At 42.0% G+C, this 27,729-nt stretch overlaps 1 long non-coding RNA gene across 1 annotated transcript in view; it reads left to right on the top strand.

The window, feature by feature from the left end:
* Positions 1-23,236, top strand: part of LOC148020030 (uncharacterized) — a 34,575-nt gene extending 11,339 nt beyond the window's left edge. The window contains exon 2 of the long non-coding RNA XR_015694920.1: positions 22,892-23,236. This is a non-coding gene — a long non-coding RNA (uncharacterized LOC148020030). The remainder of the gene's footprint in view (positions 1-22,891) is intronic.
* The last annotated feature ends 4,493 nt before the right edge of the window (positions 23,237-27,729 follow it).

Here is a 27,729-nt window from a genome sequence, read left to right on the forward strand (position 1 = left end):
GGGAATCCTTGGTAAAATGTCTAGATTGTTTGCAGAGGTAGCGTGCATCCAAGAAGGCTCAGAACATAATTGGAACCACCATCTCAAAGCCCTGAGAATTTGTGAGCTCCAAGACTTTAGGTAGCTGAAGCTTTTTGTCCCATAGGATGCATGCCCTTCTATTAGGTGTAAGTGCTTTGTAGGAGGTTGCAACCGAGGGAACATAAAGGACTTTGTTGAGTGAAGCTAGCCATGGCATAGACCTCATCATCAAGCCAAACTGGTAAATTAGGAAATGTGACCTAGATAGGGCATTGGGATTGCAACACTCTGTTAGTGGAAAAGGAGGGAGATCGGCATCGTAAGGATAAGGTTTTTCTTGAACCCAATTGCACAACCTAGAAGCCAATCACACTCAGTAGCAATATCAGCTAGCTCATGAAAAAGCCCTTACTAATAAACTTGTATTATAGCAACATAGCCTTACCTTGGTATGTTGCAGAGAACCATCTATCAAATTGTAACCAGTCTTCCTTTTTGGAGAGGGTGGTAATTCCCTGATTAAGCACTTAATTATAACAATCAACAAATAAACATAAATTGAAATGCACACTTTACATTCAAACTTTTTGGACAATGGACACCATGTTGGCCCCAAAATTGGCGCCCTTTTTGGTATTTCTTTATCTTCAAGTACCGATGGATGTATTACTAGCCGAGATTCCTCAATCTCTTTGTTGATCCAAAAGCCCTTTATTGTACCAACAATCAACAAACAAATTGGGTAACTTTCCCCTTGAATTTCAACCAAGACTTGCTCTAATTGGACCCTAATTGGCCAAATGTTGTTCCAAATTTACAATGGATGGCTTGGCATTTGAAATCCTTGACAATTCACAAATTTCAAGTGTTGATTTTAATGTTCAATGCCTTTTCTTGTTAGCACGGGTCTGAAGGTGGCACCTAAACCCAATCTTGTTGAGATTTGCTCCAAATGTTTGAGATTTCTTGAGATAACCTGATAATGGGTTGGAGAAGGTGAGAGAAAGCTAAGATGAGAGAGAGATTTGATTTTCTTTGCGGGAAAATGAAATCGGCCTTTCTTCTTGGAAAGGGCAATAATTCGTTGATTAAGCACTTAACTATAGGAATCAAATATAACTTGAAAAGCAAAAATTATCTTAATAATATTGGATATTGGACATCCTATTGGCTCCAAAACTGGCGCTCCTTGTGGTATTTCTTTATCTTGTAGTGCAAATGGAAGGAGTACAAGTGAGATCCTCTGATCTCCTCCGCTAATCCAAGTATCTCTTGTTGTCAAAACTGACCAGCAAGTCTCCAAACCAATTTGCCCTTGGTTTGCTTGGGGATTGGTATTCACCTTGCTCTTTGAAAGACAAATTCAGCCCCAAATTTGATATTGGTTGGCTGGCCTCTTGAATCTCCTTGAAATTCTTCAATTTTAGTTGTTGGAATTCAAGTCCTAGGCTATCGATTCTGAGCACGCATCTTGAAGCGACTATCAAACCCTAATTTTTGCTGTAAATTAGGGTTACAACAGAGATTGACTTAAATCTCTTCCTCTAGTGGCTCAAACTGCTGGAAAGTGTTGAGATAACTTGAGAAATGGTTGGGGGATAAAAGAGAATGTTGTAGAGAGAGAAATTTTAGAGTTTCATCCGGAGAAACATTGAAAAATTATTGCTGCCCTGCTCAAACTGCCGCGGAACCTATTAGGACCGCTAGAAAGATTGCTGCTCCCTCTCTTTTATGCTGTCACATGCACCAGAAGGAAGGATCTTGGGATGTTGTCACCTGCTTTAGAGGGCTTCAAATTAATGTCACTTGCTGTAGGACTGATTCCTGATGGCTACAAATCACATCAATAGCCTCTCCTTGCTCTCTAACAGCCTCCTCCTCTCTCACAATGGCTGAAATAGACTCCACTAGCCCATAAAAACATATTTGCTACTTGCATGGGCAAGTTTTGCCAATTGGCAACCTTCTAATCTCATTTTCTAGCATTATCCAACTTATTGAATTAATTTTCAGAATATTAATTTTAAAAATTAATTTAATAATTATTCTAGTGCTTAAAAAATTAATTTCACTAGCCAATAATTAAATGTCTTTCAAATATCCCTAAGCAGTTATTAGCCCTTAGACATGCATTAATTAATTAATGAATGCCTAGTCTCTAATGTCACCGCTAACATTAGTGGCCAATAAATTGGTCTAGGCTAAAATTTGACAACAGGTACTACCTAGTATTTGCCAGGCATAACTTATTACAACTTTTGCCTTTGGCACCCACTGCATCTTGGGGGTCCTTAGCTTGTTAACATAAAATAATTGTCATGTACGTCACACATGCTAAATAACCTTGCACATTTGATTAATAACTTAATCAAATGTTATCGGCAAGATTAGAGCATCTCAAAATTTCATGTCTTTGCGACAGAACTTCCCCTTGAAATCCTTGCAATCGTCCTCGATTACAGTGCATTGTGCCAAAAGAAAAGCATATTGCACTGGAATTTCCATAGGGCATCACAATCACAACATTGGCCACTGTTGTCTAAGCATGCTATATGTCCCAAATCTTATTGAAAATTTCCAACTTGCATAACTATCAAATAATACTGAGAATTACTCGAGAGCTATTGCTAGAAACCCATTGGATGCATCCATAACTCATGTTTCTCAACTGTTCCGACTTTAGAACCATAGTAAAGCATGTTCTCAGCATAAACCATGGTTGAAACTATCAATGTATAACATTCCCGATTTCTAAAAACACGCATTCTTTATACAAACTGCCTCTTAGGAGGCCAAAAGGATAATTTATGGGAAATAATGGCAAATTTTTTTATCCCTCTCCCCCCAGCCGACTGTCGTGCTAGAGGAGGGGGGAATAGCAAGGGTGATTGAGTATCCCTGCTGGATGCCATGGAGGGGATAAGGCCATGCGTAAGGCCGCGTGGGGGAGGGAGGATCCCCTCCCCTCACCTTTATAAGCCTTGTGGGGGGGGGGAAGTGATGGTAAAAAGGGCTGAAACCGTCACACTGCTATTGAGGAGGGGAGAGGGTCGTGAGCAATCAGCGTTGCTGTTGTCGTTGAAGGGGAGAGGAGAACCGCCAGTTGCCGCTGCCATTCGTTAGCTCGTCTTGCCGCCATCGAACCGCCAGCTGCCGCTGCCATTCGTCAGCTCGCCCTGCCGCCATCGAACCGCCAGCTGCTGCCATACTCCTTCCTCCACGTGGGCTTCCACGTTTTCCAGAAGCTTTAGAATCTTCTTAGGAAGCTTCTAAAGCCTCCTTGGAAGCCCTCCTTCTTGTGGGCATCCTCATAACCCATTTTCATGTGGGTTTAATAACCCCACCCCTCGGGATTAAAAAAAAAAAAACCCCTTTCCCGTGGATCCCATCCAAGTTTTAAAAAAGCCCATTAAGCCTTTCTTTTTTTTTCCCCTCGTGTTTTTATTCAAAGGATCATTTCAAACCTCGGGGTACCTTAGAACCCCCTTTCTATTGGCCTTCACAAGACACCCTCTTTCCCCCCTTTTCCATTTCACCCAAGGCCCTTTGAAAAGCTCATTTAACCCGGGAGTTAAGGCCTTCTTTCCCCTCTTTGGGTTCCCCACAAGCTTCCACTAATCCGAGTTATAAAACCCTTTCCGTGGGCCTTTCCTATTGCCCTCTCAAGCGGGTTCTTGTTAACCCGGGATCTTTTAAAAATTCCCTTTGCCTTCACAAAGCAAATCTTTTACATCCCTTTTTCCTTGAAGTTTATGGAGGAATCCTATAAAGCCTTTTAAAGCCAACTCCGAAAGACGGTGCAAGCGGTCACAAAGGGAGTTCGCGTTCGAAGAAGAGCGGCCAACATCATAAATCTGCGTCCAAGGCGGAAAGGCCGAATTCGTGATGGCTCCTAAGAAAGCACAAGGTGCAACCGCAGGAGGATCGTCTCCTAACATCCATGTGGACATTTCACCACAAGTCCAGGTTTTTCTTTCTAATTTTGATTTATGTCGTTATAATTCAATTGTGCATGGATCATTTATGGAGATAGGATGCATTTTTCGATTAAAATACTTTGACTAATTTAAAAGAAATAGCTCACGATGGAAGAATTCAATCATTAGTATTTTTCAATAAAACGAACAAAATAAAGTGAGCATAAGATTCCTATGCATCTCTAGCAAGTGGTTTTTATGCATTGCAAAGAAATGAAATTAGATTAATTAATTTTCATTTTTACAAAATGGAATTATAATAGTACACTTCGATTAAGCATGGAAGAAATAAACCGCATATCGCATTATTGAATATATTTTTCGAAATGATTCTTAAAGAAAGTTACTAGCAACCGTAGGAAATTGCTAGGGCTACATGAAGAAGATTTAACTCTAGGCAAGTGGCCTAAAAACTCAAATCAACGAAAGGTTGTGTAAGTTCTGCATACGACAAATTCATTCGGAAATGAAAGTAGAAAAATGTTGCATGTTTAAACATAAAATCCTAAAGCCTAGTAGCATGAATCTTGTTTGCATGTTATAAGATGATCAATTGGAATTATGCTATAACTTAACCTATGCTTTGATCTTAACCCAAAAAGTTAGGGTTTGTAAATTAACTTATACGTAAGCAATGAATCATGTGGTTACGGAAATGGTAGCGTAATTATCTTCAAGAATAGACAAGTTAAATTGGTTTAAACCTAAACATCTAAAAACCGCGAGAGATTCGTTTAGGAAGGGTTAATTCAATGCAACATATCCCAAAGAGCTAACTAGGATTTAATATGTTGAGGACGTGACCTAGTCGCTCGTATTGCCGAAGCTGAAACTCCTATACCCTAAAGACTTGCCCACATTCACGGAATGTAGGGACAGTAGGACATACTTGCGAGAAATAATCTAGGGTTTTTTTTCCCTAAGGATCTCTCGCTAAAAAGATGAAGCTCGTTTGAACTTGGAACCCTAGAATCGACAGTGTTGGCCTAATGCAATCAGGAACGGATTGTTATATCTAATCATGATATCATGATTAGAAGACGTCGTTGATGGGTAGAATAGTCCCATGGATTAGGTGCAACACTTGGCAACAAGTTGCAGTGTCGCATGATCTTGTGATTTGATCACAAGGGAATGGCCAATTCCTCAGGATGAGATTGACGAATTCTTACGCAAGTTTATCTTGCAAGAGGATAAATAATCGTCTGATATAGTACATTTCTTGGGTAAAGTGACCAAGATACGGGGATTAGATATTTGCTTGGAAGCAAAAGACCAATCAGTAAATTGGAATAACATATTTACTGCTAATAGAACTTAAGGTTTTGGTTAAGTTGGGTTAATAGGGTACGGCCCTAATCCAAGGATATAAGGGTTAACAGACAAACCCTTGGGGATCTTGCCAAGTCACAATTGATCCCGGATCGAGTGCTGGATGCATTCGGAAAGAAGGATTCACTCCTTAGCAGTTGGCAAAAAATAATGACCAATGGAAATGATTGTGCTTGTAACAGTTTTAAGAGCACTGTTTTGCTTTGTTTGCTCAAAGAATTAAAGGATGAAAAGTTATCTAATGCTTCAGGTTAAAGGCCTGAAGGGAGAGGCAGCTTCAGTTACCCTCGATTGCCTGCCTGACCCTAACCAAGGGGGTTGTTAACCGCGCCGGGAAGGGGACTGAACCCGCCGCGAGAGGTCTCTCCGTTGAGCGCTACTTGGAGCAGGAGGACGCTTGGGTGCTAGAGGGGGCTCTGGCCGTAAATCTCTCGCATTCCGAGCCCTGCACAAGAGGCCAATGTGATTCGAGATTGGATCTCGAGGCCCGCATACTAGTCTACGGGCGGAATCTTGGATTAGTAATCCCTGTGGATTGCTGGATAGCCTTCGGGCGGATTATGGATAAGCCTACGGGCTAGACTTTATGTATTTCAAAGATAAATATAATAACCTGTTGAAAATGAACTTGTTTGACATTGCTTTTCTATGTCAAGTGCTATGATTACGTGAAGGAACCAGTGCCTAATGGGCTGATTAAGGAAGCTGATTGATACATGTCCAACTAAATGTGTTAGGTAATTAAATAACTAAAACAACCTGAGGAAAGTGAGGAGGATGTGGCCATAGGTCCGTCCTACGGATGGGTGGTCCTGGTTGGCCGTGAACTTTTCTCAATCATGATGGACAGTAAGAAGATCGTTCAAAGGACACGAACAGCAAGGGCGCTGACCTAGAATCTAAGTTATAATAATCCCGATTTACGCTGTTTTAGGGGAACGGAATGGGACTATGCCTTATGGCAGAGAGGTCGAGCCTTGCATCCCTCTCGTTTCCCATTCTCCTTGAACCAAGTGCAGCGTAAATCCGCTTCGGACCTGGCGTTTCTGCGTAAAGTAGTTCACTTGGGGTTCGACGCTAGTTGCCGTTTAGGAAATGACCATTAGGGAAAAACCCTGATTCAGGTCGGTCCTAAGTGGGAATGGCCAGAAGACTTCCGTTACGTGGCAGACGTGGAAATGCTTAGATCGCAAACCCCATGACATTCCATGGGAGTGCCGGCGGAGCTTTCTAGACATCCTTTCCGATGGACTGCTAAGACGTGTCTTGAAGATTACAGGTGGACACGTTACACAATGGCATTTACTAAGATGTTGTCCATGGAACGAGTAGTAAACCATTGAAAATTGAGCATAATCTGATCATAAACTAATCACTTGCTGATCCGAGAATTGATCACCAACTACTGCAAATGTGACCTCAAACTGATTACAATCTGATTGCAAAAACTGATCAGCAATTGATGCAAAAACTGATTCCAAAAGTGACCATAAATGGTTCTCAAACTGATCAAAAAAGTTATTTTGAACTGATCAGAATTTGATCTCAAAACCGAGGTAAATACTCATGTCCAACTGATCATAAATTGACCCAAAAGTATAGTTTCAGTGCCGGGTGAAACTCATACTCACCTGCATAGATCTCACAGTGACTAGTACACTAAGTAGTGACCTCATTGCAAACATACTGTCAGCACAGTACCTTGGATATATGCCAAATACATCCGAGATCCACTACATACAAGGGCTGTCCACAATGGGAGGAGAGGGAGTGCTACCTTGATTGGCCCCAAAAACTGTTGCCCATTGCGATATTTCTTTAGCTTGTGTTCCTCGATCGAGCTCCTCAACCTCAAGCTGAATTTCAGCATACATATCCTTTGGCACTCACCATGAAAAGGCCTTAACAAATTGACAAGAAAGGCACTGTGTATTTGCCAATGTGGAGGTAATTTCAGTCAAGATGTCACATCGTTGATCTTCTTCAACAACTGGAAGGGTCCATAGTATCTCATACTCAACTTCGGATATAGTCTTTCTCTTCCTTTCTCCAACACTTGAAAGGGTCCATAGGATCTCATGCTCAACTTCGGATACAATTTTCTCTTCCTTCGTCTTTTTTAGCCTTGCCTTTTCAAAACGCAACAATATATAATTGTTCTTTGCAAACTGCAAAGCATGTATATGACGATTAATTGGGCTCTTTTGCTTTTCTTGTGATCTCTGAAGTGCATACTTTATCTTTGCATAGGCTTCATCCAAGTTTTCCATATAACGGTCAGCCTCAGAGATCGTATCCTTAGTTTGCAAGATAGGTGGTGTCTTCTTGCCACTCTCAACCACCTTAAATGGAGCTTTGCTAGTGGAATTATGCATCGTGTTGTTGTAAGCAAACTCAACCAAGGGCTAATATTGCTCATACTGTGTCTTGTGGTCTGAAATATAGTACCTCAAATGATCTAATGCCGTTGAATTTACTCCCTCAGATTGACCATCTGTTTGCGGATGGAAGGATGATGAGAGTTTCAACGTGGTACCCATATTCTTGAACAACTAGAAAGCTAAAAAATAAAGTCCATTGCAATGCTCTACCAAGGCCTATTTGGAATTTGCAAGGGCTACAATGAACCCCGACATCTTTTACCTATCATGCTTTACCTTTTGACATACGATGCATTTCTTGACAAATTGTTTTGCATCATGTCTCAAAGCTAGCCAATAAAGATATGCTTCACTGCGTTGACCATGCAGTGTGGCATCAATACCTCTGTGTCCTGTATATGGAGGAGCATGACTTTCAATAGAGTAAAGGCTCACCATGCCTTTTATTGTGTTCGGGTGTGAACGGACCCTTACACTTGTACTTTATATATATTATCAAAACCTAAAATGGTACATCCCATCATTGTATATAAACACTTTGTGTGTCGTGCTCTCACTCCTTCTGCTCACTCTTCCTACTTTGAAGTCTGTACTCAGTCTGCCTTGTACTTTGTCTTGATCCTAGCAAGTCGGCCATCAAACTAGTATCAGAGCGAGGTTAGAGGCAGCTTGGCAGTTAGTCGGCTGTTATAGGCGAGCTGGGGGCAGACAATAGCTGATAGTTGTCGCACGTGACATCCAGGCAAGCAGGTGACCAAATGGAGCATCAGGCGGCAGTCACGTGTGCAGGGGTGCAGGTTAGAGGCGACATGCAACGGCGTAGGCACGCAAGTCAAGTTATGGCGTAGGTGCAGTCAGCCGACGGGTCCAGCAGTCGACGGAGTCGGGACGTGCAGTCAGTTGACATGCCAACGTAGATAGCATGCAACACATAACATAGATTTTTTACCAAAATTTTAATTATTTCCTACAATTTTGCCTCTTCCCTTTGTTGGACGTTGGTATGCACAAGCATAGTGTACAAATTTGACCCAAAAATTTGGGGCTTTTCTCGGGGTTTGGGGACTTTGATGTAAGACAAGACGATCTTACGTAGAAATTGCAAATTTGGTGCACATTTGCTCGAGAAATTTAGGGATTTTTCACATTTTAGTGAAATTTCTTCAATTTAACTAAAATTTGTGCATATTGGACCCAAGAAAATTGGGGCTTTTGCAAAATTTCTTCAATTTGTGCAACAATTGCTTAGTATATGCACTTGGGTTCATGTATTGATGCAATCTGGACGGATTTCCTTTTGAAAATTTGGGGCTTTTGACCGAAACTATCAAATTTGTGCCCGTGAATGCTTTTGGAGCAGAAGTTGCAGTCAAAATTTGGGGATTTCACATGTAATTGGTGCCTTGGCCTCTGAATGTGGCTATAATTGCTTGTGGAGTGCAGTAGTATGTTGGGATAAAGGCCCAATTTCACCCCCGTGTATAGTACATGCACATTGTACATGTGAATGCACCCTTTACGTGCCCTAAGTATAAATATATTTTATTCTTTGTGTACCAACACATTGTTGGTACACTCTAATCGAATTGTACTTGACTCTGTTCTCACTCTTGCTCTCCAGCCATCAGCCTCTCATGCTCACTTTTACTTGACTTCCATCTCTCTCAGCTGTGCTCTTCGCCCAACAATTGGTATCAGAGCCAAGATTTTGCACGCTTCCCGAGACCCAGGCAAAGGCTGCTGGGCTTGCAGTAGCAGGCGTATCCTTCCTTGGGGCATTCACGAATTGAGAAAATCGGGGATCCTTTGCCAATTCAGCAAAAAGATTTACTGTTGTGCACATTCGATCTTTGAAGCTATCATCAAATTCTTCTGCCCCTTCTGGTTATCAACGCCATTATGCATTGAAGTACTAAGATTTGGGTCATTTCCCACATTTTTAGCTTGCTGTCCATGCTGAGAACCATGCCTAGTATCAGTCATTGCATTCCCCCCTTCACCATGTGACTGCCAAGGAGTGATGCATCCTCTCCACTTGTGAAGAGGCTTGCTGTAATTCAGTGCTGAGAGTAATTTCAGCACTAATGCAATAGTCCCAAGTTGCAATCAAGTGCCACGGGCCCACCAATTCAAAGGATTTGATAGTATCCCGGAGATGGAACCATGAAACCAGTCTTCCTTCCATGGATGGGTGGTAATTCCTGTGAGAGTGCGTTGCGGAAGAGGGAATACGAACACGGAGGGAGAGAGAGAGAGAGAAAGCAGAAAATAAGGAAGAGAAATCTGCACTGACTGAAATGAATGCTGAATACACTGAAATGGACTGATCAGTCCCTGCACGCAGCCCACAGCGTCAGCGAGGGCACCAGATCAGGCTGATGATGATGGCAGCACCAAGGAGTGTCGGAATCTGCAAGAAGACAAGTGATCAAGTGGGGAGGTGGGACTGCCTATAAATAGGCAAAAGGACAAACCCTAACCCTAACCCTAAAATGGGCGCAAACCCTAAAAATGCCCTAAAATGGGCGCCCCACAATAGTGACCAAAAAGTGGTCGGGCAGCCAGTGGCTGCCCACTAAAAGAGGCCAAAAAGAAACACACATCCTAAGACAGCCAGTCAAGAGTGACTAGCCTCCCCCATCATAACACATGACAGACATGCTAGAGCTCCTAATGTCCTCGTTTGACTCAGATTGAGGCTCACAGGCAGGAGATGACAAGGCATGACAAACATGATTGCTAACACCCCCTCTCAGATCCTGGATGTGGCTGAAGGCCGAAGAGGAAATAGATCCTGGGGTGGCAAGAGGAATGCCAATGTCGATGAAGCCCGTTGATGTAGACTGTCGTTGAAGGAGCTCCTCACGATTCTGGGGATCCCCCTCTAAAACACTAGGGGCCAGGGAATCCACAGCCGCATCACCGAGATCGTCCCCCTTTGAAAGGGATGGGGGGGTACGAGGGAACCACCGGAGGAGAAGGTGGGGGATGGGAAGGAACCTGTGGAATAGAAGGTACACAAGCGGGAATGGGTGTAGCAATAGACTGCCGCGGAGGACCTTGCATCAAAGAAGGGGAATGGAGCCTGTAAAGCCCATTCTCCTATCAACCTGTAGATAAGACAGCTCCTCTAAAAGAATCCTCAATAACAATGGCATGCTCGGTGAAGATCACTCGTGTGCCAAGCCTTGTAAGGCCATTAACTGAGAGGAGGGGAAGGCCCAAATTCGGAACATGTAGGGCTTGTGAAAAGGAGCTCGAAGGTCGGTCGGTAAACAAAGGCAATGTGCCAACACCACTAATAGGCACCGATAAAATGTCACCAACAGTGATTGAACCCTCTGATAGACGGAGATTCTGTAACAAATCACCTTGGGGAGTCATATGACTTGAAGCACCACTGTCCACTAACCAAGGCTGCGCAGAAGACACTGCAGGCCCACAGAAGAAGGATCTGCCTCCAAAGCATGGATATGAAGGAACACTGACTCATGGGTAACAACTGGTGTAGAGGTAGAAGAAGGCTCTGATGTAGATCCACCCTTTGCTCCCGGACGAAGGTGAGGGTACTTCTTCCAGCATTTCTCCTTGGGATGTGTCCCTTTCCCACAGTGTGGGCACTCCGAACCTACAACAAAGGCTCTAGTGGAATTGGATCCACTAGCATTGACCTCTCTGAGTCGCTCGTCATGCTCCAAGACAAGCGGGGATAGCTCCTCCCATAGAAGCTTCTCACGGGTCCTCGATGTAAAAAGGCTGGTGTAGAAGACATCAAACCGAGGCGATGGCAGCTAAGTCAAGAGAATCATAGCCATGTCTTCAGAAGATATCGTCCGACCGAGGGATGTAAGCTCATCCCTCATATCCTGTAATCTGTTGATGTGGTCCTTCAGGGAAGGACTATCATCAATAGCGAGCATCCGCAACTTCTTTTCGAGAGATATCCGGTGGGCAAACGTCTTTTGTTGATAGAGAGACGCGAGCTTTCTCCACACGTCTGCTGTAGTCTTCAACCTGTGAACATGAACAAGGACAGAATCCTGCAAACTCAGAAAGAGGAAAGATCTGGCTCTAGAATTGAGCCGATCCCATAATGTTGCACGATCCATAGATGTCCTGTCTGCGGGATCCACCTTAGGCCGGGGAATAGGAACAGAAACAAGCTCCCAAAGATGGAAGGAGTCCAAGATACACTCCACCTTGCAGGACCATAGAGAAAAGTTGGAGCCATCCAACTGGTCCTCTTTGGGCAGTTGAGGAAGTACGGGTACCTGTATAGGGGGTACCAAAGGCTGCATCTTTGGCCCACTGGAAGGGGCTCGCCGAGATACATGAATAGAAGGGGGACGGGGAAGAGGAATAGACTGCGGACGACGATCCTCGTGATAGAAATCACGCCTCCGTTCAGATGAGTGTCGAGACAAAAGCTCGTCATCTGAGTCATCAAAGCCCGTAAACTAATGAGAAGACATCTTCCAATCTGCAAAACACCAAAACACAACAAGGGAAGGTTGCCGGTGCCAAAACACAAACATCAGAAGCTCCTGAGCTGGCCGCCTTGCATAGAGCGCTGCGGAAGAGGGAATACGAACACGGAGGGAGAGAGAGAGAGAAAGCAGTAAATAAGGAAGAGAAATCTGCACTGATTGAAATGAATACTGAATACACTGAAATGGATTGATCAGTCCCTGCACGCAGCCCACAGCGTCAGCGAGGGCACCAGATCAGGCTGATGATGATGGCAGCACCAAGGAGTGTCGGAATCTGCAAGAAGACAAGTGATCAAGTGGGGAGGGGGGCTGCCTATAAATAGGCAAAAGGACAAACCCTAACCCTAGCCCTAAAATGGGCGCAAACCCTAAAAATGCCCTAAAATGGATGCCCCACAATAGTGACCAAAAAGTGGTCGGGCAGCCAGTGGCTGCCCACTAAAAGAGGCCAAAAAGAAATACACATCCTAAGACAGCCAGTCGAGTGACTAGCCTCCCCCATCATAACACATGACAGACATGTTAGAGCTCCTAATGCCCTCGTTTGACTCAGACTGAGGCTCACAAGCAGGAGATGACAAGGCATGACAAACATGATTGCTAACAATTCCTTGATTACAACTTAGTTACAGTAGCAACATTTATTACAAAATTGAGAAATGCAAATTAACTCACAATCTTAAACAATGGACACTCTGTTGGTTCCAAAATTGACGCTTCTTTCAGTATTTTAACTTAATTGAAGAAAAAGTTAATGTACAATGGGATTTTCCCAATCCCTTTCGATATTCCAACTTCTCTTGCTGTCCAAAATGACCAGCAAGTCTTCAATCTGATTTATCTCTTGATTCGGGCAATCGATTGGCCTTCATCCACTTTAATGGCGATGGAGAATGCCCCAAATTCATTGATTTGCTGGTCCCTCCACTTGAATTTGATTGAAAACAACTTCAGCTGTGTTGAATCCAAGTCTTGAAGCTTCCAATTTTCGGCATGCTTCTCGAGGTGGTTGCTAAACCCTAATTTTTGTTGCAAATTAGGGTTTACAGCATTTGTTAGGTGGTAGCCTTCTAATCCCATTTTCAGCATTATCCAGCCTATTAAAGATTTATTTTCAATCTTTAAATACTGAAAATCAATCTAATAATTATTTTTGCGTCCATAAAAATAATCAAACTGACCAATAATTAAATTGGCTAGGCAACTTTAATTCCCAAGTGTATTTGTGTCATCATTGACCATTAGATTGGCATTACGTACAATTAAACGCTATTTCTCTAGTGTCACCAATTGACACTTATGGCCAAATAAACAACCTAGACCAACAATTGGCACTAGATACCACCAAGTACATGTGCAACATAACTTATAACAACTTTTACCTTTGACATTTCTTGATTTTCTTGGGTCCTAGGCTCGTAAATTTACTCTAACCCCTATTATACCTCACATGTGTAACATTTACTTAACCATGTGATTAAAAATTAATCCACATGTTAAGTGAGGTTTCAAAAATACATATCCTCATGATAGCTTGCTATGCTCTGCCTCATTTTGAGTAGACAATCATGCACCAAATAAAGTGTCCACAAATCCTCTATGTAGCGTGAAGATGCAATCCATCATCAGATTGAAAGTGGTAGGAGCATTCGTAAGTTCAAAAGGCATGACAAGAGACTCATATAATCCAAAAGATATCTTAAAAGGTATCTTAGACACATCCTCCAGTCTAATGCGTATCTGATGATATCCACTTTTCAAATCTATGTAGCTAAATATGATTGCCCCTTGCAATCTATCCATAACGTCATCGATCCAAGGAATAAAAAATTGATTATTTGTTGTGAAATTGTTTAAAGCACGATAGTCAATGCATATATGCCATGAACCATTCTTTTTCTGCACCAAAAGCACTGGAGAACAAAAAGGAGACGAGCTGGGCTGAATGAGCCCTTTTTCTAACAGCTCATTCATTTGACTCATAATCTCCTGTTGGGGTGCACTAAATGTGTAGGGTGGCTTATTAGATGGGCTACTTCTAGGGATAAGATCTATGCCATGATCTTTGGGTCTTTCAGGCAGTAGTAGCCTTGGAAGTGATTGAGAAAAGCAATCAACATACATTTTTAGAAATGATATGCGATTCTTCTCTAACTTTGATATACTCCCAACATTCTCATGATCATCCTTATCCTTAATAAACCAAGTATACTGAAAGATGATTTTTCATGACCTAAGAAATTGCAACTGTAGATATAGCGTGACATATTCACATTTCAACTTTACATTTAGTGTGAGTGCCTTCCCTTATGTTGAATAGTGATCACTTTTGCATGTGAATCAATCATTGGATGCATACGGTGACAGCATAGCGTACCAAGCAACACATCATAACCGTGAAGTGGAGCAATGAAGAACTCTTTGTTGTCTATATATCCTTGTATATGCAATTGAAGCTTTCCAATGAGCGGTGTGACGGGCTTTGCATGACCTTTACATACCATTTCAACTTCTTCCATGGGTTTCATCTCATCCTCTCTAATGCCAAATGGGTTGCTATTATTGAGAAACCCTTTATCTTTCACCTGTAGTTTGCGTTTTTGTGTTTTTGCATTTTGCGTTTAGGGTTTGCAGCCCAAAAAGGGGCGCCATCTTAGACTGACTGTGCCTATTTATAGGCCACTCTCTCATTCATTCCTCATGGTTGATTCATTTAGTCCGTCACCTCTTCTCTCCAGCCTCTCCACCGTCCTCATACCCGCTTAGGAGGACATTGCGGCTTGTGGTTCGTGGCTGTCTTCATCATCTTCCTTGTGTTACGGCACCCTTGTTTCCTTGTGTCACATTCACTGCATGATTCGGGTCTTCATCATTCCATTCATTAGAATTTCTTCTCTCTTTCCTTCTCTTCTCCATGTTTGCTGAGTTCACTCCGTGTTCCTCCCCGCAAAACCTACTGTCTCGTTGGTACGTCATCTTTTGATATGATATCAGAGCTGAATCTGCTCAAATAGTGGCAAAGATTCTCCACTTCAGTAAAGGCAAAGACTGGTGACGGGTTTGGCATCCACCACTTTTTTTCTTCCGCTGCATCAACATCTCGTTTTTGTAGGCTTCAGGTGTTCTCAGCTTGCTGCCCACACCCCTTTCGCGGAGGACATCACAGTCTCAGTTGTCCCTTGCTGTCATCTACAGTCTAGCGCCTGTTTCCAGCCTTCCACCTTGTAGTTTGCAAGTGTTTACAATAGAGCGGCTATTGCTGATCACTCTCCATTCAAAAAAACAATCTCGTTTTTGCAGATTTCAGGTATTTCAGCTTGCTGTCCACACCTCAGATGCGGAGGATATTGTGGTCCAAGCTGGCCATTGCTGTCTACAACAGTTTGGCCTGTTTCCAGTCTACCATACACTATTCGGAGCTGATTCTAGCATGCTGAGTGCCGCTGCTGGTTTTTCTTGCGTTTTTAGTCTTTCTCTCTCCTCCTCATCAGAGAAGACAAAGACTGGTGGCGGGTTCGACATCAACATTTGATTTCTCTATCATTTCCAATGCGCATTGGGAGATATCATTTTTCTCTCTTCCACCCTCCTTTATTCAATTTACCACACCGGTACCATGGCGTCTCCCTCGACAGATTGCCCTTCTACTGGGTGTTCCTACTGCGGCACGAACGGTCGTCTCACCGAAGATTGTTAACATTGGCCTTTGCTCCCTACCCCTCCGGAGTATATGCGTCTTCCAGTAGACTCTCCTTGGGCCACCTCTTCTCTTTGGGCCACAAAGATCATTCTGCATCGGCTATTAGGATATTGTGCTCAAGGCAATCTATTCAGAGGTTTCCTCTACCCACTTCTGGGTACAATGGCTTCCCTGGCCTATATCTCCTCCACAGTACACTCTCCTGAGAGCCTGCCTGTTTCCCACCCTTGGCTCATCCTTAGCCTCCTTCCCCACCCTCTTCCACTTAGGTTGGAGAAGTCGCTTGTGGGTGCTTTCCAGCTTCTTCTTTCAAGCCCCATATACCTTCTTTGTTATGACTGGCGACACTTCCTTCGTCATCTGATACTTTGCAGTCCATGAGCCATGAGTGGTTGGATTCCCTTTCTCTCTTAGATTGGGATTCAAAGCGGAATTTCCTTACTTCACTCTCAGAGGGGGCTTTCAAATCTTCTTCGGCTTGATTGGGGGACTTCTACTTCTACTCCTACCGATTGAGAAAGGGTCCCTATGTGCCTTGAAGTTCTTCACACACCACTACCTTTCACTTTCGAGGAGTGGCTCTCCTTTGAGCAGTCATTCCCTTTGCTCATACCCAGGATCTAGAGAATCTACCTAGATCGGGGCCCTTGGATCTTCAACAACGACTTGGTGACTAGGCCGTCGTATTCCTTCCAGCATGGAGTCACGAAGCTAGTGGCTTCTCTTCTGACGTTGAGTTTCGGGTTTTACGGCTCATCCTTGTCTCTTGACCATCTTTAAAGATCTCCTTTCAGGTGGTATTTTGAGATTACAGGGTGGATCTTCTTCGTCCCTTGGTCAGCATGGAGCCAACTCTCGAAATCGATTACAAGGATATCCTTATGGTTCTCGGCACCACACAAAGTCCGACATTCCTTCTATGCATTGCATGCTTTCATCATCTTTGTAGTAGAGCCCTTGGGCAAGTGAACAAATTCTCCACGAGGGACATTGTCCAAGTGGCACTTGTTGCATGAGCATTCTTGAGCATGTAGTATTGCATCTCCACCTCACTCTTCTCTTATTTCCCTTTTTGGGCATGAGAGGGGGTATTGAAAAACCCTTCACCCTTTATCCGCAGTTTGCATTTTTGTGTTTCTGCGTTTTGCATTTAGGGTTTGCGTTTAGGGTTTGCAGCCCCAAAAAGGGGCGCCATCCTAGATTGATTGTGCCTATTTATAGGTCACTCTCTCATTTATTCCTCACAGTTGATTCATTTAGTCCATCACCTCTTTTCTCTCTAGCCTCTCCGCCGCCCTCACACCCCCTTAGGAGGACATTGTGGTTCGTGGTTCATGGCTGTCTTCATCATCTTCCTTGTGCTATGGCACCCTTGTTCCTTTGTATCACATTTACTCCATGATTCAGGTCTTCATCATTATATTCATCAGAGTTTCTTTTCTCTTTCCTTCTCTTCTCCATGTTTGCCGAGTTCACTTCATGTTCCTCCCTACAAACCCTACTGTCTCGCTGGTACGTCATCTTTTGACAGCTATGTCTACAAAGATGAAGTTGCCTTGTGTACCATTATCAAAGAATATCAATGCGTGCTGATTTCTAATTTTGCCCCATACTTTACACAACTAAGTGGCGTCATCATTGGGATGATCACTAACAACATCGGGCACCAATCCCAATGATGTTTTGGGCTACTTTCTCGTAGGATCTACTTGGTTTTCTGATTTTCTAGCTTGTTGCCTATTATTGAATGTAGGTGATAGCATTTTGGAGGTGTATGGCAATAGGCGATTGCATTAAATGCAGGTTAGAGAAGGTTGTAGGCAGATGTAAGGCTTTTCTTGCGAAGAAAATCGGATTTTTCTCTTATCTTAGCTTGTTGTTACCTTCTGTAGGCCATTCTCAGTTTCTCTCAACAAATCTTATACATTTGGAGCATATCTTAGCTAGATTTGGGGGATAGCAAGAGGATTTTTACTGTAAATCCTAAATTTTTGCAAAAATTAGGGTGTAGGAGCCACCATTGAGTACTATAATCAATACCTAAATTTCACGGATTGTCAGGGATTTTAGATGCCAAGCCATCCATTGTAAATTTAGGGCTTTGAAAACTTGTTTGCGCTCTATAGCTACTTTGGTATGCCTTTGCTTGTTGAACATGTTTTGCTTGGCCTTAACCCCCTTGTCGACCTCAGCCATATTGGGGCCATTACCTTTCGTAGCAGTAGTGTAGTTAAGTTCCATGAAAGCCACATTTTCTCTCTTCATCTCTTATTCTAGCTACTGTTCTTTGCATGTGGATCAGAGTGGCACTTACCACCAGAGTTAGCCTGCATGTTTGAGCTCTAGAATAATTATTAAATTTATTTTTAAAAATAATATTTTAAAAATTAATTTAATAAGTTGAATAATGCTGAAAAATGGGATTAGAAGGCTGCCACTTGGTAAAACTTGCCCATGCAAGTGGAGAAAACCTTTTTAGGGGCTGGTGGAAGTCTATTCCAACCATTGTGAGAGAGGAGGAGATTGTTAGAGAGCAAGAAAGGTGGTTGATGTGATTTGCAGTTGATAGGAATCAGTTCTATAGCATGTGATAGCAGTTTGGAGCCCTCTAGGAGCAGGTGACAGTAGCTCAAGGTCCTTCTAGTGCAAATGATAGCATATAAGAGGGGACAGTAGTCTTTCTAGCGGTCCTAAGGTGTAGGTGATAGCTTCCATGGCTGTTTGAGCAGGGCAACAATAACTTTTCAACGTTGCTCGTGATAAAACTCTAAAATTTCTCTCTACAACATTCTCTCTCATTTCCTAGCCATCTCTTAAGTTATCTCAGCATTTTTTAGTAGTTTAAGCCATTGGAGGAAGAGATTTCAGTCAATCTTTGTTGTAAACCCTAATTTACAATAGAAAATCAGGGTTTTGACAGCCGCCTCGGGATGCGTGCTCAGAAATGAGGGCCTAGGACTTGAATTCTAGCTGTTGAAATTGAGGAATATCAAGGAGATTTAAGAGGCCAGCCAATCAAAATCAGATCTGGGGCTAAATTTGCTTTCCAAGGAGCAGGGTGAAGGCTAATCCCGAAAGCAAACCAAGGGGCAAATTGGCTTGGAGGCTTGTTGGTCCGTTTTGACAGTAAGAGGCACTTGGATTAGTGGAGGAGATCAGAGGATCTTAGTTGTACTCCTTCTATTTACAATATAAGATAAAGAAATATTGCAAGGGGTGCCAATTTTGGGGCCAACGAGGTGTCCAATGTCCAAGCTTAAAGTGGTAAAGTGTGCATTTTCAATTTAGGTGAATTTTATGCTTGTTGTAATTAGTACGTAATCAAGTTATTTACCACCCTATCCAAGGAGGAAGGCTGGTTGCACACTTATTAAAGTGTCAATGTAGTGTGTGTACACCTAGTGTCTTAAAACATTAAAGTAGTGATTCTAGGCTCTAGAGTAAGTAAACCTAACTCTAGTTAGTTGGTGGAAGATTGGTTAGGTTAACCCTTGACCTAAACAAAGGTTGTACTTTCACTTGTCTTTCATTTTAGCAAGTACACTCTACACTCTTTTGCTTCAGCTCACATTGTCATAGTCTCTCGTTTCTCTCTCCTCCATAGCTGATGCATTTTTCGCATTTGGTATCAGAGCAGCTTATACTTGTAGATTCCGTCCAGCCACCATTAGTTGGTGCCGCTCCTCCTGAGGTCTTGCTGCCACCAGCTTTGTTCGTGTGAGGAAGAGGAGGAGTTGCTGAAAAGTGAGGAGCTAACAGCCAGCTCCACCTGTACTGCAGTACTGTTTGCAGTGCTGCCTCTCAGCCCATTGCCCAGACCGCCTATAGCTGTGCCCGTTGCACCACCCGTAGAGTGCCACCTCCACTAGCATTGCTGCTGTTGCTTGGGTGCTTGTGCCTGCTCCCTGCCACCTGAGCCCGCCCACCAACGTTGCGCAATCCACTGCCTCATTTGCACCTACTGCTGCCATTGCTTACATGCGCTGCCAGCATAGCCAGTAGTGTCTCCATCCGCTTGCACCATTGTGCAGTGACATGCATTCCGATGAGGTATCAGTTTGAAATTGGGGCTTTTGACCGAATTGGTGTCCTACATGTAGCACGACACCCAAAGTACTAACATTGTACAATTTCTTGGAATTTTGTGCAAGAAATTTGGGGCTTTTCAGTCTTTTGGCTCTTGCACACATCAGGAGGTGCATTACAATTGTTAGTTCTATGGCACACGTCCCAAGGCAACATTTCACATTTCTTAAAAATTTTGAGAAGAAATTTGGGGCTTTTGCTCGACATGCATTCCAAGACAAGCAACAGGTATTACAACAACATTATCTTGCTGTGTCAGTCAGATTTGGCAGTGAATTTTGGGGATTTTCAGTAAATATTGGGAAGATTAGCATTAAATTGCTGTAAATTGTCTCTTTGGGAATGCATTTCAAGGTGAGTGCACTACAGCAGTGTATTGCTGTAAATTGCAGGCTGAGTGCTGATTTGTGCAATTTTGGGCATGTTTGTCAAGAATTGTGAGAGTTTGTTGGTTTGGTACTTGCATTCCAATGCCATGTGGGGTTTTTTGGTACTCAACACACCAAATTCCAAGTCTCATTTTGGTCAATGCTCTCAAGCTCCTTTTTCACGGCCTCGTGCCATTGGATATGCTTTAGAGTCTCTTGTTGACACTTTGGCTCGGAATGCACTATATAATTTGCAAATAAAGACAAACGAATGATACACTATGGGCAAGCCGAGCACATCTTCCAAGGCCCTCTAGAGTGGAATCTGGTGGAAGAATCCCTGAATCCCACATGGTTTGCTGGTACCAATGAGGTAATGGATCTTGCGGAAGGGGCTTGGGTGTTGAAGACTCTGCAGGTGTCCCCGTCTCAAATGGCACTAGCACAGACTAAATGTCAGAGCTCCTAATGTCCCAGTCTGACTCAGATTGAGGCTCATAGGTAAGAGATGATTGCGCATGACAAACGTAACTGCTAACAGGTTTTGTGAAATCTTAAAAGTGCTGATTGCCCTTCCTAAAGCTGGCTGCTCCTGTGTGCTTGTCAGCAACCTGTTTTTCTGCATTCAGACTCCTTGATAGTTCCATGCGGTTGAGTCATAGTGTGGTACTCATCTTTCACAATCTTTTCAAAGCCTTGCTATTTTGTCAGCGTGATGCTGAGGAAGGGCTTTAGGCCTATTTCAATCTTTTAAATTTTTTTGTGGGCCGATTCCATGGAGTGTTTCTACATGGAAAGAAAAGCTAAATGGCGGAAATAGTTTCCCAACTGTTAAGAGTATGCCTATAACAACATGATGTGCTTCATTCAAGAACACAAGATATTGGTCTATTGGGATTCTATAGTTTTACTATTTTACATTATTGGGTCTAAATTTTGGTTCGATGATGGACTTATTTTCATGACATGTTAGCCATAAACCTTGGACTTTGGATATAATGTGTGTGATTCAAGCTTGAACATAGTTGCCAAGAAACCTATTTCATAAGGTTAGGAAACTTGTTTCATTCTTGGGCATTTCAGAAACCTAGGAAACACCTATTTTAGAATTTCAAACAAAGGCCCTATCCTTAAAACTGCATTTGAACTTTTGTAATCAACGTCAGTCACGGATTCATTTGTCACACTGACATGGGCATTGATGTTGATTGTGAGAATTTTACTGGAGTTGTTGTCTATGATACATGTATATATTGATAGCTTCTTTTATAATTAAAGCCAATATTGTCCTGGATGATGAACCGTTATGCATGTGCATGTTGATGCTGTATTGAATCTCCATTTACATGGTATAGGATCATTAATTATGATAAATTATATAATGAGTCATACTCTGCACATATAAAGTCTTATGATAGTCATCTTTCATCTTGAATGAAACCCGTTTCTAATGTTTTAGGAAACTCATATGAAACCTATGAAACCGGTTTCATACCTCCTGTCTCAAAAACCCTTGGCAACTAAGAGCTTCAATGATTGTCTTTATGTGCATGTGGAATGACTACTTCTGCATATGAGTAATTGACTCTTATGGGTGATTTTATGGATTCTTGCATCAAATTCAGACAAGCATCAGTAGAGTTTCTGACAGAAGATGGCATGTGTGTATTTCTTTAGTATTTATGTGCTTATTGCTCATTTCCTAATGTTGTATGTTCAATTTCCTTTGCTGGGTAGGGCAAAACGAATAGTGGGCAAGACAAAACATTGCACATCCTATAAACATTCTAGAAACATTGTTAAGGTTTGAAGCATGATACATCTGTAGGAAATGGTCACTATGCTTCCATCATTGAGCTGCTGTTCCTTGCATATATCTGGCTGTTCCAGCTTGATATTGACTAGAGTACCTTGTAGTTGATCTCAAAACAACAATCATTTCAGACTGAATTCTGAGCTAGCCATAAATTGACAGAAATACTGGCTTGCCATTTTGTCTCCTTCCACTTTCAGTGATGCATGCCAGACTTTATGCATCATGGGAGCTGCTGTCTGTCAATGTCCTACTTGCCATAACTTTGGTGTGTCAGGTTGTCCTCAACCAAAACTGCTTTTGCCATCAGCTTTGTAGCCTTCTTGTGGGTAGGCAACAAATCGGGACAATCCTCTGGTAATCTGTGAGCCTGTTTACAAGGATTCCCTTGATAGGTACTGCAAAGACTCTTGAATCAATTGTGGGGCATGCATGTGTATAGCAAGACTCTTGAATCAATTGCAGGACATGCATGTGTACCATGCACACTAACAAACCTATGCTATATGCATACATGTGTGCACCCATCATGTGCACTGGGATTGTACTGCTTGTAATATTAGGTAGGCTGAGGTGCTTCAATGATTGTCTAAATCTCTTAACTCCTGATACATCTACTCAGCATAGGCTTTTAAACTTACAATTCCTGATATTATTTTTTCTGTTTTTCTTTCTGTTTTTGTTTTTGGTGATGTCAATCAACATTTTTTCATTTGGAATCAGGTATGGTAGAGGGTAGCAAAATTCAATGGGGTTTACATAGGGACTGACTACACTTGTGCAGTAAGCTAAAGGCTGGTTTTACCAGTACAGTGGGCTACTGAGTCATCATGACTCAACATTCAAGTATTTCTAAGGAGGGACTAAATGATTCTCTCAATTAATCTCAGGTTGTCGTTTGAATAATGAGTTCCATGAAGTTGCCTGCAAAGTAATTGTTTGGCAACAGATGATTCCTGTTAGTGAAATTCATAGTTTGACAATCAGGACTCTATCTGAAGGTTTTGCCTCTGGTCTTGCGAGGGCCAGGATGTCCATTTATTAAGCATAATGTGTATTTTGGTTCCCAGAACAGTGCCAAAACGTTTCATACTTGTTGCTTCATTTGGTAGCCTCTTAGTTAAAACATTGGATCATACTTACAAAGCGTTGTTTTGACCTATTAATATAAATATGCTAGCACTTCACTCCCAATGGCTTTTGCAATCAATAGTCTATTTTGAAATGGTGTTGAGAGGTGTAGTGGGTCTCAATGCATACAGAATGTATGGTGTTGATAGGTGTAGTGGGTCTCACTTGCATAGAACATTATATTCTCTGGTTCTACCTATGGCAAGGCTGAGGTGTGGCTAAGAATGGAACCAGTTGTCAGACTTTGGATGACTAGTGTTCTCTAGTTGAGAGTAAGGATGCATGGAACTATCATAAACTTACGGTTATTATAGAAAAAAGGTTATAACTGCCACTTATGAGACAAAGCAAGTTTAGACAACTTACTTAAATTGACCAAGCCCTATATCTAGCAATATGATCTAGTCATCAGCCAATGAATCACGTATATGTAGGTGCCATTGGAGTCCTTTAAGGTTTTGTCAATGTAAGCTATAGCTGTAACTAAACCAACTAGCTAAAATTCAGTTAAATAGGCAAGGTAATAGCTAGATGATTAGTGTGGGAAGATTACCAAAGTGTGTAGGAACAAGGTTAGTGTAGAGTATAGAGAATGTGATAGACAATAGAGGCAAGAAGGTGAGTATTATTAAGAGTGAAGCAGAACAAGAACAAGATTACATCAAACACAAACCGGAATAGGGAAAGCATTGATGAGGAAAATAGTATATTTTGGAGAGAGGACATTTATATGAAAAGCTTATTGCTACAACCATATACAAAGGCATCAGTGTATCAAGGTCTTATAAATGAACCAAACTACAAGCCAATGGAAATGGAGAGGCCTTGAATGGATCACTGTGGATAACTCCAATTGGAAATAGATGAGCTAAGTCTCCACTCAATTGTGAGAGGATAGCAAGGAGCTATCAAAGGCATTGCAGCATGCCAAAAAAGAACAATAGGGTCCATGACAAGGATGTTGAAGCAGTAGGGGGTGGTGGCGAAAAGAGACTGCAATATAAAAGAAAGGCTTGTAGAAGACCATAATCCTTCAAGAAGCTCCCCACAAACCTAGGAATCCCTCTTTGATGCGCAAAAGGCTAAGAAATCCATAGGTGCATCATTGATATTGTCCTCGGCTAAAAGGGATGGGAGGTATGAGGTAACCACTTGAGGAGATGGTGGTAGATGAAATGGAACCTATGGGAGTGGTGCACAATTGAGAATGAGTGTTGCAATAGAAATCTACCCCGAAGGGCCCTTCACAATTGATGGGGAATTTGCATATATGGCATTGTCTCTTGCCAACTTGCAAGAATGGCTCTTGGAAAGAATCCTCAATATATATGGCAACCCAAGTATTAAGTCTTGTAAGGCTAGTAATTGATACAAGATGGAAGCTTAAGTTTGGAATATGAAGAACTTTCAAAATGGAATTTAATGGGAAGTCATGCAATAGTGGCAAGGTGCCAACGCCATATATAAGTACATAAGAAATATCACCAACAATGATTATACCCTCTAATGAATGTAGATCTTGGAGCCTATGTCCTTGAGGAGTCTTGTGATTCAAAAACTTTGTTGTCCAATGAGCCAAGGCCTCTCAAAATATGAGACAATTGAAGAAGGCCCTTTCATGGATGTGAAGGAACATGGGCTCATATATAATAGTAGGTGTAGATTGAGAAGTAAAGGTAGAGGGGAGGCTTCAATGATATAGCTTCATCCTTGTCTCCTGGATGATGAAGGTGATGGCATTTTTTTCAACATATCTCTAGGTGCAAGATCTTTCCATTGTGAGGACACATGGGATATCCTTTGCGCTTCCCTTCAAAATCAATATCAAAGTTTGAAGGTGACTTTGATTTCTTGGATTTCTTATTCTTCGCTTTCTACTTGGCTTGTCCTTTATATATAGATGATGTCGCAAAGACATAACTTCGTGTATTGGCTCCGTTGAAATTTGTCTCCCTTTGACGTGCATCCTATTGAAGCACTCATAGGACTAGCTTCTCCCAAGGGAGTGTTCGTGTATGAGAGGTGAGAGGACTAATGCAGAACACATCATAATTCGATAATGAGATGTTAGAGAAGTGTCATGATAGGTCTTCCAAAGGAATGGTTTGCTCAAGGAATACAAGCTCATTTCGAATCTCCTCCATCTTCTTGATGCGATCCTTCATCATAGGGTATTTGACAAACAACACATAGTTATTGTAGCTTTGACACCAGGGATATGTAGTGCTCGAATGTTTGGAGCGGGTAGAGGACATGACATTTGGTTTAGATTGAACACCCTTGGGAGGGATCTTGTCTCGTTGGCTTTGATGCAACTTCTCCTATTGCCATTATCATGGTCTATGGAACAACTTCATTGACAAGAGTCCTTGGCTTTTTGGATCCTTTTTGGTAGCTATGTTTTTCTAGAGCTCCTCCTCTTGTTCTTCATTTGTCCAATATTTTTCTTTGGATGATTTTTTGTCTTTAAGTTCACTATTGCATGGATTGTTCTTGCTTGGGCATGTATATAACATTGGGTTGTGCGAGCTTTCCTTCTTAGCTTTTGTTGACAGGACATTTGATTTAGATTGAACACCTTTGGGAGGGGTATTGTCTCTTTTGCTTCGGTGGTGGTCGAGTGTGTTTTGCATGTATAAGCAGAGAATTTGCACAACTTGAGGAGATAGAGAAGCGGGCTTGTGATCCCATGAAGCTACTGAGTTTGAGGTGATTATTAACACAAGGATCCACGGTAGGTTGGGGTATAGGGATTGTCAAAAAATCCCAAAGCTCAAAAGCATGGAGGATGCACTCCACTTTGAATGACCATAAAAGGCAAAATTTCCATCCATCTTCTTGGATGTAGGTAGAGAGTGTAGAACATGCACTTGCATAGGGGGTGCCATAATTGCCAATTAAGAACAAGCAATTGGAGTGGCCTACACGAAATGCAAGCTCAAGATGTTGTCCTTGCAAAAAATAGAGCTCTTAAGGGTTGGAAACAAGTTGTCCTGGTCAAGAAGAGCTAAAACACGAGGTCTTCAATGCTAGAAGATGTTGCCTATTATTCTATATCAAGAGGTAGAGGAGACACGCATGGTTCATTCAACCATGTTGGTTTGAGAGACGCGAGAAGTTTTCCATCATGGAATGCTTAAAGCTTTGGGGGTTGTTTGTTTCATGAGGGTTGAAGCCAATCTTCATATAGTAGCTAGGTAGTTGGTTGGAGGTTCAAAGCATTTTCTTATGATTTATGAGCTAGAGAATATATTCCACTACATTGGGAAGTTGGTGCTAGGGTAGAGTTGCAATCATTGGGCTCCGATAGTGGGTGTTACAAAGATTTAGGTATGTTTTTGTGTTTTTGTAGAAGAGTCGTAATATCTTAGTTTAGAAGTGAAACATCCAAGTCTTAGGAAGGTCTTATGGGTGCCTATCGTTGGTTGCTAGTTATTTACACTCCAAATGATTGACATGATAAAATATAGTTTATACAACCTTTATTGAGATATGGTCTCAAGGAGCAACTCATTGCTCTTGATGAAATAAGTTCTCATCTTAATTACTAATGTTTTGAGCATTCTTAGACTCTTATTAGTATTTTGCATTTGAATCGTAGGTCATGATAAAGAGCAATCTAAATATCCTCAACTTATTGCCTCGTGAGATCATAGAGCCTCTTTCTTGAAAGGGCTTAATGCACATTGTATGCATATTATTGCCTTGAGCATAGAACTTAGAGACTCGATGTAGAATGAACTATGTGCCTAGAATGATAAGGTGGCACAAGGAGTGGATGGGTATAGATGCATATAATGGTGTAGGGAGAAAGTTCAATGGCAACAAGCTTTGATAGAGTGTCCTAACTCGCCACAATGTGTATTTAGTGGTTTGTGCCTTGTATGAATAAGAAGCCTAATATTGGCTGGCAAATTTGTAATGTGAGTGTGGGAGGGAGAGGAAGGTAAAATTATGTATTGGATGATGTAACAAATTGAAGAAAATTTAGAATTTGAGATAATCTTTCTACTCTTGATAACCTTTTTTCGCCTTCATGAAGAATGAGGATCTTTAGCTCTTGGAGCACCTTTGCTTTGATACCATGTAAAGCAATGCTTGAATAGAACCAAGGTGTTGTCATGTGTAATTGAGTAGTCATTTGCTACAACTATCAAACGGGAAATGAAAAAGTGTATTTTACTCGTAGCTCATAGTCCAATATAATTCAATGTAAAATTTTGGGGTAATAATGACTAGAATGACCAAATCCCCGCGCCCCCCCCCCCCCCCCCAACAACAACACACACACACACACAAAAGAAGAAGAAGTTACTACTGTAGATATAGAGGTCAAATTACTAGGATTGTTAGAAGTTGTGGGTAAGGAGGAGAAGAAAGAGCAGGTTGTGGATGTTTTTTGTATCAAATTTTATAGGAGGGTCTTGGCT

The sequence above is a fragment of the Lygodium microphyllum genome, chromosome 19, assembly GCF_053477565.2.
Source record: "Lygodium microphyllum isolate KBCC chromosome 19, Lygodium_microphyllum_v1.1.10, whole genome shotgun sequence".
Classification (NCBI taxonomy): Eukaryota; Viridiplantae; Streptophyta; class Polypodiopsida; order Schizaeales; family Lygodiaceae; genus Lygodium; species Lygodium microphyllum.